General features: G+C 44.4%; 1 protein-coding gene across 8 annotated transcripts in view; it reads left to right on the plus strand.

Moving 5' to 3' along the window:
* Positions 1–12363, plus strand: part of MARCH8 (membrane-associated ring finger (C3HC4) 8, E3 ubiquitin protein ligase) — a 126851-nt gene that overhangs the window by 76641 nt on the left and 37847 nt on the right. Inside the window, exon 1 of one of the 8 annotated variants that reach the window (XM_014537442.1) lies at positions 1965–2153. The exons of the other annotated variants lie outside the window; for them this stretch is intronic. The gene's annotated coding sequence lies outside the window, so the exon portion shown is untranslated. Of the gene's footprint in view, positions 1–1964; positions 2154–12363 lie in introns of those variants that run through there. 8 annotated transcript variants of the gene reach the window in all.

Here is a 12363-nt window from a genome sequence, read left to right on the forward strand (position 1 = left end):
CCCCCGGAATTTTTTTTTTTTTTTTTTGAGTTTGGTTACATATTCAAAGTTATTTTGCTATATTTTACCAAGTATTTCTATGTGTTTTGAGATGGGAGTGGGGTGTATTGTTTGGTGCAGCTCAGCAGTTCCAATTTCTCCTGTGTACTAGGAAGTGTATATATATGTATAAAATATGTTGTACATATTACCTAAAGATCTAGATATGAAAATTTCTCACAGTTTTCAGTAAATGTGTGTGATGCATCTTCTGGTAAATGGAGGTATGCAGTTGTTAATTATTCACTTCACATGTGACCATTTTTACAGCATCTAAATAGGCGAAGCTACCTTTATTTAATTTAACATGGCATATACTAATACCATGTTTCTTCTGTGCAATCCACTGTTCTTCTCAGGGGTTTAGAAATATGAGAACGGATTCATTTGGTTCTCATATGAGCACTCTGAGTTAGGCACTATCATTGTCATCTTTGTTTTATAGGTGAGCCACAGAAAGTTTGGACGAGTTCCCTGGTTGGTAGTTGGCAAGTGATAGAATTAGTATCAAACCCAACCTCCCCTCCTATGTTCTCACTCACTTGCTTGCACAGGCTGCTCAGCCAGCCATTGGGCTCTATCTTTTCAAACCACATGTCCCTCCTATGACCTCGCCCAGCTCCACTCCCCTCTGTGTCTACATTCCTGCAACACTTACAAGTGTATACTGAACTAGATTCATATGTTCTCCTGTTTGCTTCCTTACATCTTCGTCTTGTGTCTTTATTAATTTATTAATTTTTAACCCATATTTAATAAGCACCCGTTTCATGGTGGTGCTTTGTCAGGCATTTAGCATAAATGGGCATAAGGCAGAGACACCCTGTGTTTCCTAAGTCTCTCCCAGGTCATGTGCTTCCGTAAGTTCCCACATGGTGACTGTAGTCCAGGCCCTCACCATCCCTACTGCTGTACCAGCCTCCACATTCGTCGTCTTGCCTCCACCTCCTGCTTCCTGCTGTGTGCACTGCTGGCAGGGAAACTAGACAGTCGCGCAGCTCAGTGTGTAAGTGCCATGGTCCAGAGAAGAGCCCCTGACTCAGTCTCATGGTGACAGGAAGGCTTTCTGGAAGAAGAGATGTCAAAGATGACTCCTTAAAAAGTAGGACTTAGCTAAAGATAGAGGAGAAGGGAGTGCCGGCAGAGAAAGTAGTACAAGGTGAAAATTCCTAGGGAGACAAGAGTATGGTATGTTTGAAGGACTGAAAAAACACTCATGCTCGAGTGCGTAGTAGGAGCACTGAGAGGAGGCAGGAGTGACCACATTGACGCTACGAGCACTGGGACGTGAATGAAGGTGTGGGACAAGGCATTAATAGTTGGAGCTCTGTTTTGGTAAGGTCATGGGGTTTGGAGAGGGGAGTCAGGGAGGAGGCCACTTAGATGGCGATTGCAGCAGTCCTCTTGATGATGACCTGGACGAAAGAGGTGTTGGGGATATGAGAAGTGAGCAGTTGCAAGGAGGTGGACAGGAAGTGGGTTCGCTGACAGTGCTGGAGGCCGATCAGTTGTGGTGGTGGAGATCGGTGAGGTCTGGCCTGGACAACAGGGTGACATCATTGACTTCAGCATGGAGGGCGGGGTGGCAGTTTAGCAGGAAAGATGGTGAGTTTGGTCGTAGATGGACAAGTGTGAGGTGCTCGATGGTCCGTCCAGCTGGAGATGTGTAGAATCCAGAGAGAGAAATCTATCTAACTAAGCTAAAGACAGAAAAATGGAATTTTGAAGTCGGCAACATATAGACAGGAAAGGAGGCCCCAGGAACAGGAATAGTTAAAATTGTCAGTAAGAATGGCCTGAGAAAAAAACGAGACGTGTGCCAGGGCACCGAGGCAGAGGAGCCACAGTCTGCAGTCAGCGTCTCACAGACACGTCGTATCATGACAGCAAGCACACCTTGTCATGACAGTTACTCTTGCTGCTTGCAGTATTTCGGAATAGTTTACAGCCTTCTTTCCTGCTGCTTTTGCATAAGCAGTGAAATGTTGCCCCTTTCAGTCAGTCCTCCTGGTGCGGTTTTCATGTTTGCTTCTGAAAACTCAGTTTACCTCATTTCAGAAGCCTGTCTTTTTAAACAGCAGACTGCCGTTGGGTTCACAGCATTCAGGTAACATGTAAGTAACTAACTGGTTGTGGCTGCAGTTGTAAGGAGTCTTAATATACTCTGCCTCAGCGCTTTGGTTTAAATTAGGCTTAGGCTAACTAAGGCATAAGCTTGTGTATTATTAGCTGTGTAATGAGCTCTTACAAGCAGCGTCACATACGATTTATGAACAACGTGCTCAAGTGATTTGTATGGTACCCCAACACTCACTGATGTCTGTTCCCTGAGAGCAGAGGTCTTCTTTCAGATTCGCTCTGGGACCTAGGATTCTGCTTACCAGCATGGCCTCGTGGCCAGTGAATGTCACCATCATCCTTTCTTAGCCTTGGTGGCTTCCCAAACCGACCCACTGAGAGCAGCTGGCATCCCACATCTGACTCACGGGCACAGAGACTAGAATATTTTACCAAGTGAACTTTCATAATACCTTTGAAAATTTACTTTATTAAATTCAAGGTAATACTAATACATTTTAAAGGAAAATTTTAAACTTTGAGCTCTCACTTTAAAAAAAATTTTTATTATAAAAAATCCCAGAAAAATGTGGGAAGACTATTTTAGATTTAAGAAGACCAAGAGGCATAAGAATCAAATGTAATATGTAAACATTGATGGGACTAGCTAGGAAAAATAGCAGCTATAAACTATGCTTTTTGAGACAATTGGGAAATTTGAATATTGTCTATAAATTAGATGATAATTATAAAATTATGGTTAATTTTTTAGATGTCAAAATGGCACTGTGGTTATATGGAGGAATGTCCTTATTAGAAAAATGCATTCAGAAATATTTAGAGGTGATATCCATATGTCTGCAACTTATTTTCAAATGGTTCATCCAGAAAAAGGAAAATAATAAGGAAAAATATGTGTGTGTCAGGAAGAGAGAGAAAATAAATGTGGCAAATTTTGTTTTTGTAGGTATTTTGTATATATTTTTATTGATTTCAGAGAGGAAAGAAGAGACAGAGAAAGGTAGAAACATCAATGATGAGAGAGAATCATTGATTGGCTGCCTCCTGCATGCCCCCACCCCCCCGCCCCGGGGAATGGAGCTTTACTAGCTCATATAAAAGGCAGCCCATATGAAAGTGGGTGATAAAAGTCAGCTGGTTGAGTGTTGTCCTGTGCACCAAAAGATTGCTGGTTCAGTTCCTGGTCAGAGCACATACCCAGGTTGCGAATTCGATCCCTGGTCAGGGTGCATGCAGGAGGCAATGATCAATGTTTCTCTCTCACATCGAGGTTTCTCTCTCCCTCTCCCTTTCCTTCTCTCTCTAAAATCAATAAAAACTTATTTTTTTTTTATTAAAGTAAGAGATGGGCTTCATATCAGAGACATACTCAAGGACCCAGGTTCTTTCTGTTGATCTGCTCTACCATTCATGGATTCGCTTTATCTCCAGGCAGATTTCACTTAATGTTGTAGGTCATTGTCAGTAGAATTCAGGGCTGTACATAGCCTTGTGCATGGAGAAAGAGAGGAAGAGGAGCTTGTCGCTCTCTCTAAGGGAGAAGGTATATCCCAGATGCCTCCAGCAGATCTCACCTCATGAGCCAGTCAACTTACTCCAGGGTCGCAGGGTGAGGCCAGCATCCAAGGTAACTCTGGGGAGAAGGAAGTACTGAAGAGAATCTGTGTTCTGTTGAGGAGGAGGGAGAACAACCAACAACATCCACTGTAGTCATTTTGGTATACCGGTAATGCTAGTATTTTGACATCTATCAGGCCAAAAAGTCATCTTTTTTTATGTGGCCATATCAGGGCGTTTTGTTTTGTTTTGTTTTGTTTTGTTTTGTTTTAAGTAGTGTGATTTCTGTTTTAAGAGTGGCAGAATGAAGCCAGATTTCAAAATATCCATCTTTTTAGACATAATTATATGAACAGCTAATGGATAAAAACTGGCAGAAATATGCCAACAGCAAATTTAAAGAAAACAGCTGATGGTCTGTTGGAAATAAAAATTTCCAAGAATTCAGAGTTTGACTCAAGTCATTCCCAACCCCACGCCGTGCAGAGGCTGCATGAGAGAAAAGGATAGGGAGTAAAATAAAAAATCCCGGACGGCTGTGGCAGGAGCCTGAGTGATGCAGGCAGTCCTGCAGGGGCCGGGATTTCACGTGACTGGAAGCCCTTCCCGGAATGCTCCTCACGTGACAAAGAAAAGCACACTGGGGATCCCTGCTTTGGCACGTCCAGGCTCGTAAAAAAGAAAAGGAAAGTAGACTAATGAGAACACCTGAGGCCGAGTATTTCGTCAGTGAGCTGGGAGTCAGCAGAACCCCTGACAGAAGGGAACGTTGACAAGGCACGTCTCTCTGGGCGCCAGAAAATGCTACTGGACAGGGACCTGAGCGGGTCTGCATAGTCTGCCTGTAGCGTGTGGGTTCTGGACTTTGTGCTGGAAAAATTTCACGACATGAGTCCAGGTGACTTTTGAGAGGAAGTTTATTAAAGCTGGGATCAGTGAAACAGGAAGGGTCTAGGAAGAAGCAACAGAGAGCCATGGCGGGAATTAAAGGAAGTTGGGGAGGAAAGAATGTATCCCAGGAGAGAGCAGTCAGGCTGCTTGTGGCCCTAGCCCTGCTGAGCTGATTCCCTTTCCCTTTTTCGCGTTCCACGGACCTCCCTCTCCTCGCACACCTGCGCCGAGCTGCTAGCGTGCAACCAGCTTGGAACGGAGCTGGAGTGGAAGGTTCCCCTCCACTGCACAGTGACACCCACAGATGCCACAGACCGTCCCTGTGGGTGTGAGCCAGTGAGGAGACTGGCCGGCCAGGTTCTGCCCTCGTGGCAGGATGGAGAGAAAGGCACATGCCTGTGGAAGAAGAATGCACAGTCTGTTCTGGGAGAAAGAATAACTGCCCTTCAAAAAAGAAGAGAATTCCCAAGTAGTAAGCTATTAAGAATCTGAGTTTCATAAAACACAGGCTCAGAAATGACATACTAAAAATAGCAGAATGAGGTAAAAAGGCAAGAATACAGAGCCAAGGAGACATATAAAGAATCGATTTGCAGAATAAATAAATTAGAAGTGGCTGGGAACAGAATAACAGTAGCTGAAAGAGTAATTACTGACAAAGCACAAGCTTGAGACAGTCAGAAGAAAAACAAAGACTAAGGCAGTGAGGTAAACATGATAGGTGGGGACTGGACCTCCTGGAGGCAGAGCCTGGAGAAGAATGAGCCTTTCATGCTGTGTTCAGGTTCCTCTTGGAATTCTGGTTTTGGTTGCCGAGAATGAACTGCTGTAGACGTCGCTCATTTGGATATGTGTAAGCACTGACAAGTTGGTGAAGAGGAACGTTCATGTTTTTCTTAGAAGAATATCAACGAGATAAAGATCTGATAGCCCTAGAACCAGGCAAATTCCCCGTTTAGCAACTTGTTTCCTGGCATTGATACCAAAAGCTCCCCTCCCCCACCACGCGATGATTTTCTGTGCTTTGCAGGAAATGATTTTCTTTGCTTTTGCTAAATGTTAATTCTGACCTGCTGATCTCAGGGCAAGCACTTTGCTGCTTTTTCTACAGCCAGAACCTAATTCACAGGACAGGTTTTATGGAGGAAAAAAATTTTGTTCTGTTAGACATCTGTGATTAATCATTTACCTTTCCTACATATTATGACATTTCTCAAGTAAGCCTGGGCTGTAGGTTAGCATGAAAAAGGAGCAAAGGGATCCACTAACATTTACTGTCACTGACTAGAAAACTGAGCTTTCATTCCTTGTATGGCAGCAAATATAGTTTAGAATCATTACATTGCAAACTGCTGTGGATAATATACTCATAGAGCTGAAATTGGTTACGGCAATGGCCTTGTCATGAATTATTCATTCACTGCACAGTTCCTTGGAAATCAGCTGGAGGAAGTAGTTCAGTTTGATCACAGGAGTGGCATGCTAAGGCTCCTGCACGCCTGCAAGTCCAGCGGAGAAGAAGGGCTTCTGCTGGCTGCTCTGGCTGCTGTGCGGTGGGCGGCGGGGGCTGTGCCGGTGGAACCCGGGAACATGCTGTGCTGCTGGGAGAGCTGCACTGAGGGAGGACTCATCAGCATCGTGATGGAAAATGAAGCCCCGGTAGGAGAGGTGCCTGTCAGCAGTGGTACCTCACTGATTGTAGGGGTGCAGTTAGATAGTAGAGAGAGAGAACGAGTTGTTACAGGGTGCCTCACGAGTAAGGTTCCCAGCTAGAGAAGCTGAACAGTTTGTTTAATCCCATTTTCAAGGATGTTCTTTCTGACACAACTGTTTCTTGAAACTGAAAAGTATTATTAAGTCAAATAAACAATTAAGCATATAAATTATAGCATTTTTTTCCATGATATTCTCCTACTTTTGGTATAAACACAACTGTTTCTTGAAACTGTGAAAAGTATTATTAAGTCAAATAAACAGTTAAGCATATAAATTACAGCATTTTTTTCCATGATATTCTCCTACTTTTGGTATAAAAATGTCTTTTTATTGCTGTGATTTTGCCCACATAATTTCAAATCATGGAATGATGGCTTTGGAAAAATCTTGAGAAAGACAATTTAGTTTATAATCTGAATGAGAACAGTCTCGGGCTGCCTTTTATTTTCTAGCGGAAATATTGTTCTCACAAGCCACCTTGGTTTGTTCTGCGGGAGCATTCATTCCAGGAAAATCTTTTGGCTTCTCATAGGATGGAAAATGCATAAAAGATGGAACAGTAACAAAGGGCCTTTTTCTATTTGTTGGTATCATTTATGGGGGGTGTGTGTGGGGAAGAGAGAGTCAGACATGTAATTTCACTTGGCAGAGACATTCTAATGTTGCTATTTGCATGTCTGTCTTATTTTGTATGGATGCTGTTAACTTTGTGAGACTAGATGCTCTAGAGCTGTGTGGACAAAAATAGTAAAGGTGAAAAGAATCAGAGCCTCAAGGGATATGGGCCAAATGGATGCACATATTTCTTCATGAACTATCATTTATAGTTTTGACACTCTTGAGTAAGCAAACATTCCTTGAACACATACACTCTGAGCTCTGAGCCAATAGAAGATCAGCATTCTCCTTAAGCACTGTTTTCTTAAGCTCTGCAAGAGAAGCCACCTTTGTTTTGTGACTTCATCATTCCCAAGGGCCAAAATGTGTTCCCTGAATGAGTACATTCTATACTAAAAAAATTGAATAGTCTTTTTACAAAGGTTACTTACTTATCATGCAGCACTATAGGGAGTAGTAAAAGTGTTACTATTTCTATAATAATTTTTATAAGACAAATATTTTGATTTGTATTGATAATGATTTTTTCAGCTACTTCAAGGGTTTATGTATTTATTAGATATATTAAGAGCTTTTAGATGGCAGAAATTAAAATCTGTTCATAATAAAGATTGTATAATTAAGGTTTTAAAAATATTAACAAGGAATACAAACACCTTTGTTTTTTTCAGCATAACTTTATTTTTATATTGGGAAAATGAAAATAAAAATTACTTAATGGAAAGTGAATTTTAAAAAGATTGAATTCATCAGTACATTACTAGGAAGATTATCATTTTGATTATACAATGTTACATGTAACATCTTAAAACACATTTACTTTATTAGTCTATGTTAGAAGGGTTTTTGGAACTATAACCCCATTTATTCATAACTTCAGGGGTAAGTTTGAAATATGTGTAGTGCTGAATGGAACTAAACAGGGCAACATACCCCACATTGAATCACATTTGAGGACTCAGAGGAACCAAAGAGGTCCTCTGAGTGTTAACTTCTCCTACTCGTTCCACACAAGCTCACTTTATAAAGGACAAAATGAAATCCAGGGATTATATATAGATGATTATAGATGATTACCTGATATGGTCTTGTTAACTGTGAACAGCATCAGATGTTAGACCTCAATCCTTGAGTTTGGCTAAGAAAAGAATTCAGACCCAAGGAACTCAAATACAAGAAAAAGTTTATTTAGAAAGTCACAGAGGTAGAAGTAAGTCTTAAAAGAAGTGAGCCAGCTAGGCTGCGTGGACTCAGGAAGCAAGTTACAGGGGGCGGGAAGTGGGGGCAGGAGGGTTCTGTCATTATTTCTTCAACTAGGTTTTTAGTACTTTGCTTTCTTTTTTCTCTTTCTGGAACATATATGACATGGATATTATTATGCTTCATGTTGTCTCAAAGGTCCCTTAAACTATCCTCATTTTTTAAATTCTTTTTTCTTTTTGCTGCTCTGATTGGATGTATTTTTCTACCTTGTTTTCCAAATCTACTTCAATCCTCTGCTTCAAGCTTACTGTTTTTTCCTTCCAGTGTATTATTTATTCCAGAAATGGCATTCTTTAATTTTGACTGGTCCTTTTTTATGGTTTCTAGGCCATTTTACATGCTGTTGAGCATCCTTATAATCATTACTCTAAACTCTTTATCTGATACATTGCTTACCTCCATTTCTTTTAGCTCTTGTTCTTTCTTTGGGGCTTCTTTGTCTCCCCATTTTGGCAGCCTTTTGTGTTTGTTTTTATGTTTTTGGTAGAACTGCTATGACTCCCAGTCTTAGTAGGTGACCTGTGGGACCCAATGGCACAGTGTCCATGATCATTTGAGCTGGTGCTCTAAGAATGTTTCTTGTGTGCCTTCTGTGGGCCCTCCTTTTGTAATTGAGACTTGATTGCCATTGGCCCTTTCATGTGTGGGGTTGGGCTGGCTGACAGTGAGGCTCAGCCCCAACACAGCATACAAACTGCTGTGCAGGTTTTGATCACGTGAAGCAGAATTCACCTTAGTGACTGCCAAGATCTCCTTATGGATATGCTGCTTTGAAGCTTATTTGATACTGCTCTGTTATTGTCTGAAGCTGGCCCTTGAGTATGTTGGTTCTGGGCCTCTTCAGACAGTAATGTAGGCCACTATCAGATGCGATCTGTGACTAACCCTGGGCAACCTATTTGAAGCTACCAGCCATCCACAGCTTGTGGCTCCCTCTGCCGGGCGTGGTTGCATGTGGAGAGGACCCAGGTGTGTACCAAGGCTGGCTTTTATCAGCACTGGGCCCAGGGTCTGGTCAGCAAAAGGCTCAAAGCACCCAGAGATCCGTCTCTGCCTGCAGGCTGTCAGTTAGGCTCATCCACTTAAAGAGCCTCAAGCTGTACTCCTCAGCAGGGCTTAAGCTCCACAGAGGGATTCCAAGGAGTGGGGCTCTTGCTTCTCCCGAGGCTGACATTGCATGGAGGGGAATGCTCTGCCATTTTTTTCTATTAAAAACTAGAGGCCCAGTGCATGGAATTCGTGCAGAGGGGGATGTCCCTCAGCCTGAGGAAGATGTCTTCTACAATATGGGGGAATGACTCAGCACAGGGTTCCTGGTGGCTGACCTTCAGCTCTCTCCCCAGAGCCACTAACCCCAGATTCTCCTCAAACAGCTCTATTTCACTCTGCTCTCCCTCTGCCCAGGGTGAGTGGCTGTGAATGAAATTTTATACATTGGCCCTGTAAGAAGGTGCCTGCATTTCTAGCCGTCTTTCCCAGGTGGACAGATACCTCTGCTTTTCACAACCAGATGTTATGTAGGTGCCATTCCCAGTTCTGGTGCTCTGGGCTGGGAGCCTGGTTTGGGGTTTAGACCCTGCACTTCTCAGGGGGATCCCCCCGCAGCTGACATATCCCTTTGGAACTTCAACTGCTGCCCATGAGTGCTCAGCCAGCTCTCTTATGCCTCTGCACCTCCTACCAGTCTTGAGGCGGCTTCCTCTGTAAGTCCTTGGTTATACTAGTAATGCTTCTCTCCAGCTAGTCTTCAGTTAGTTATTCAGGATGATTTTTCTATATTTTAGTTATAATTCTAGTTTTGTGCTGGGAACAAACTGAATGTAGCTTTCACCTGATCCCAATCAATCCATCTTGGGACCACTGCATTTATTTTTGAGGCCAGTATTTGAGGTTTCTTATAATCTCAGGAGAACCTTCTTAGCTTTCTCTGTCCTTGGTTTTATGTGATATACTTCTAGTTGTTTTATGGTTTAGCCAGTTGCTCTCGTAAAGCTACCAGTCTCTTCTTGAAAAGTCAGCATTTTTGACAGCACCCTTAGGCTGTAATGCCTGCCTGCTCCATTCCAAATAATGCCTGTTCTTTTGGCCTGCCTTTCCGCCTTTGCAAAATCTCAGCTTATGCTTCAGAGCTGGGGCACGTATTTTGGAGGCACACACCTGCTTTATGAGCAGCGTGCTGGTAGGATGGTGGCCCATTTTGTTGGCTTGCCTCTCTTGGTGTGGAACTTCCACCCTATCGGCATGTTGGGTCGAGTACAGTTAGGGCCCCATTACTCCCAGTCTGTCACAGCCATGGTCGAGCTTCTGCCCTGCTAGTAGTTACTGTGCAGAAGAGAGCCCAAACCTGCCTTTAAGTCACTTTTGCCCGGAACATAGCTTTGACGGAGTGGAGTTAGTGCCGCAGAATGTGTCATGTGTGAGGCCTGCTCCTCTCTGGGAGATACCATTCTATTCTGCTGAGAGCTGGGAACAGGGAGCCATTACTTCTTGGCTCCACTCTCCCAGAGTGCAGCTCTGAGGAGGGACTGGGTTGTGTCTCAAATGCTAAGACACTAACTGTTGCTACTGAGATAGAGTAGATTTTCTTGGACAAATGCTTCTCCAATTGCTGTATTCTCTCATGACAATTTTTGATATCTTAGGAATTAAGTGTGTCATTTAACTTTTTTGTTTTCTGTTTGTTCTCTCCTCTCTCCCTCTCCCACTCTCTCTTTCCCTTTTTCTCGTGGGCTTCTTGAACTCTTTTTAAGAATTCCTTATTATCTTATCTATGGTGTTGATGAGTGTGTCTTTGTATAGTTTTTTTAGTACTTGCTTATCTTTGCAAGTTTGATTTTATTGTTTTTATAGCTTATATCTCTTTGACTTTTTGAGCATTTGGGAGACAGTTATAATATTTTTATATTCTTTTCTGCTAATTTATTTTTTTATTTTTTTGTTTTTTTATTTTTTTCTATTAAAAACTAGAGGCCCGGTGCATGGAATTCGTGCAGAGGGGGATGTCCCTCAGCCCGGCCTGCATCCTCTTCAATCTGGGATCCCTCTTGCAATCCAGAACCACTGGCTCCTAAGCACTCACCTGCCTGCCTGCCTGATGCCCCTAACTGCTCCCCTGCCAGTCTGATGGCCCTAACTGCTCTCCCCTCCTGGCCTGATCCCCCTAACTGTCTATCTGCTCTCCCCTCATGGCCTAAACCCCCTAACTGCCCATCTGCCCTCCCTTTCTCTATGCGCCTTCAGACCCTGGCACAGGAGTGCTGAGAGCTCTCCGCTGAGGCCCTGCCCCTGTCCTGACACCCCACTTCCGGCCAGGCGGCGCAGCAGGCCTATGCGCACTTCCGCTGGGGGGCCACCGCGGCCCATCCTGACACTGCCCTCTGGGCTGGGCAGCACAGCAGGCTTGCATGTGCTTCTCTGGGGGGGCTGCTGCAGCCCATCCTGATGGCCCCCTCCGGGCGGGCGGCGCGGCGGGCCTGCATGCACCTCCACTGACAGCCTCATGTCCTGGTGGCACAAGTCCCCACCTCCGTCCCTGCCCACCAGCTCCTGTGCGCGCACAGCCTGTTGAACGGTCGTGACTGTGACACCATTAGGACCAATTAGCATATTCCCTCTTTATTTCTATAGACTAGAGGCCCGGTGCACGAATTCGTGCACGGGTTGGGTCCCTCTGGGTGGCCTGCAGGAATCAGGCCAAAACCTGCAGTCCAACGCCACCTGCAGCTCCTACCTGCCGCTCCCACTCATCCTGGCCCCACTGTGCCTGCCGCAGGCTCGTGCCCAATCAGTCCCGATCAGGGGAGACTCGTGCTGCCACAGCAGTGCTCGCCAGCCATGAGCCCTGCATCTGGCGCTCTCCCAAGAGGAGTGGCCTGCGGGATCGGGCTGAAACCGGCTCTCCGACATCCCAGAGGGGTCCTGGATTGCGAGAAGGCGCAGGCCAGGCTGAGGAGCCCCACTAGTGCACGATCGGGCTGGGGAGGGACTCAGAGGGCTCCAGGGTATGTCCGGCCCATCTCACTCAGTCCTGATTGGTCGGACCCAGCAGCAAGCTAGCCTACTGGTCAGAACATCTGCCCCCTGGTGGTCAGTGCACATCATAGCGAGTGGTTGAGCAGCCCTAGCATATCATTAGCATATTATGCTTTGATTGGTTGTTCGGTTGTTCTGCCATTCAGTCTATTTGCATATTACCCTTTT

Source organism: Myotis brandtii, unplaced genomic scaffold (genome assembly GCF_000412655.1).
Source record: "Myotis brandtii unplaced genomic scaffold, ASM41265v1 scaffold1032, whole genome shotgun sequence".
Lineage (NCBI taxonomy): Eukaryota > Metazoa > Chordata > Mammalia > Chiroptera > Vespertilionidae > Myotis > Myotis brandtii.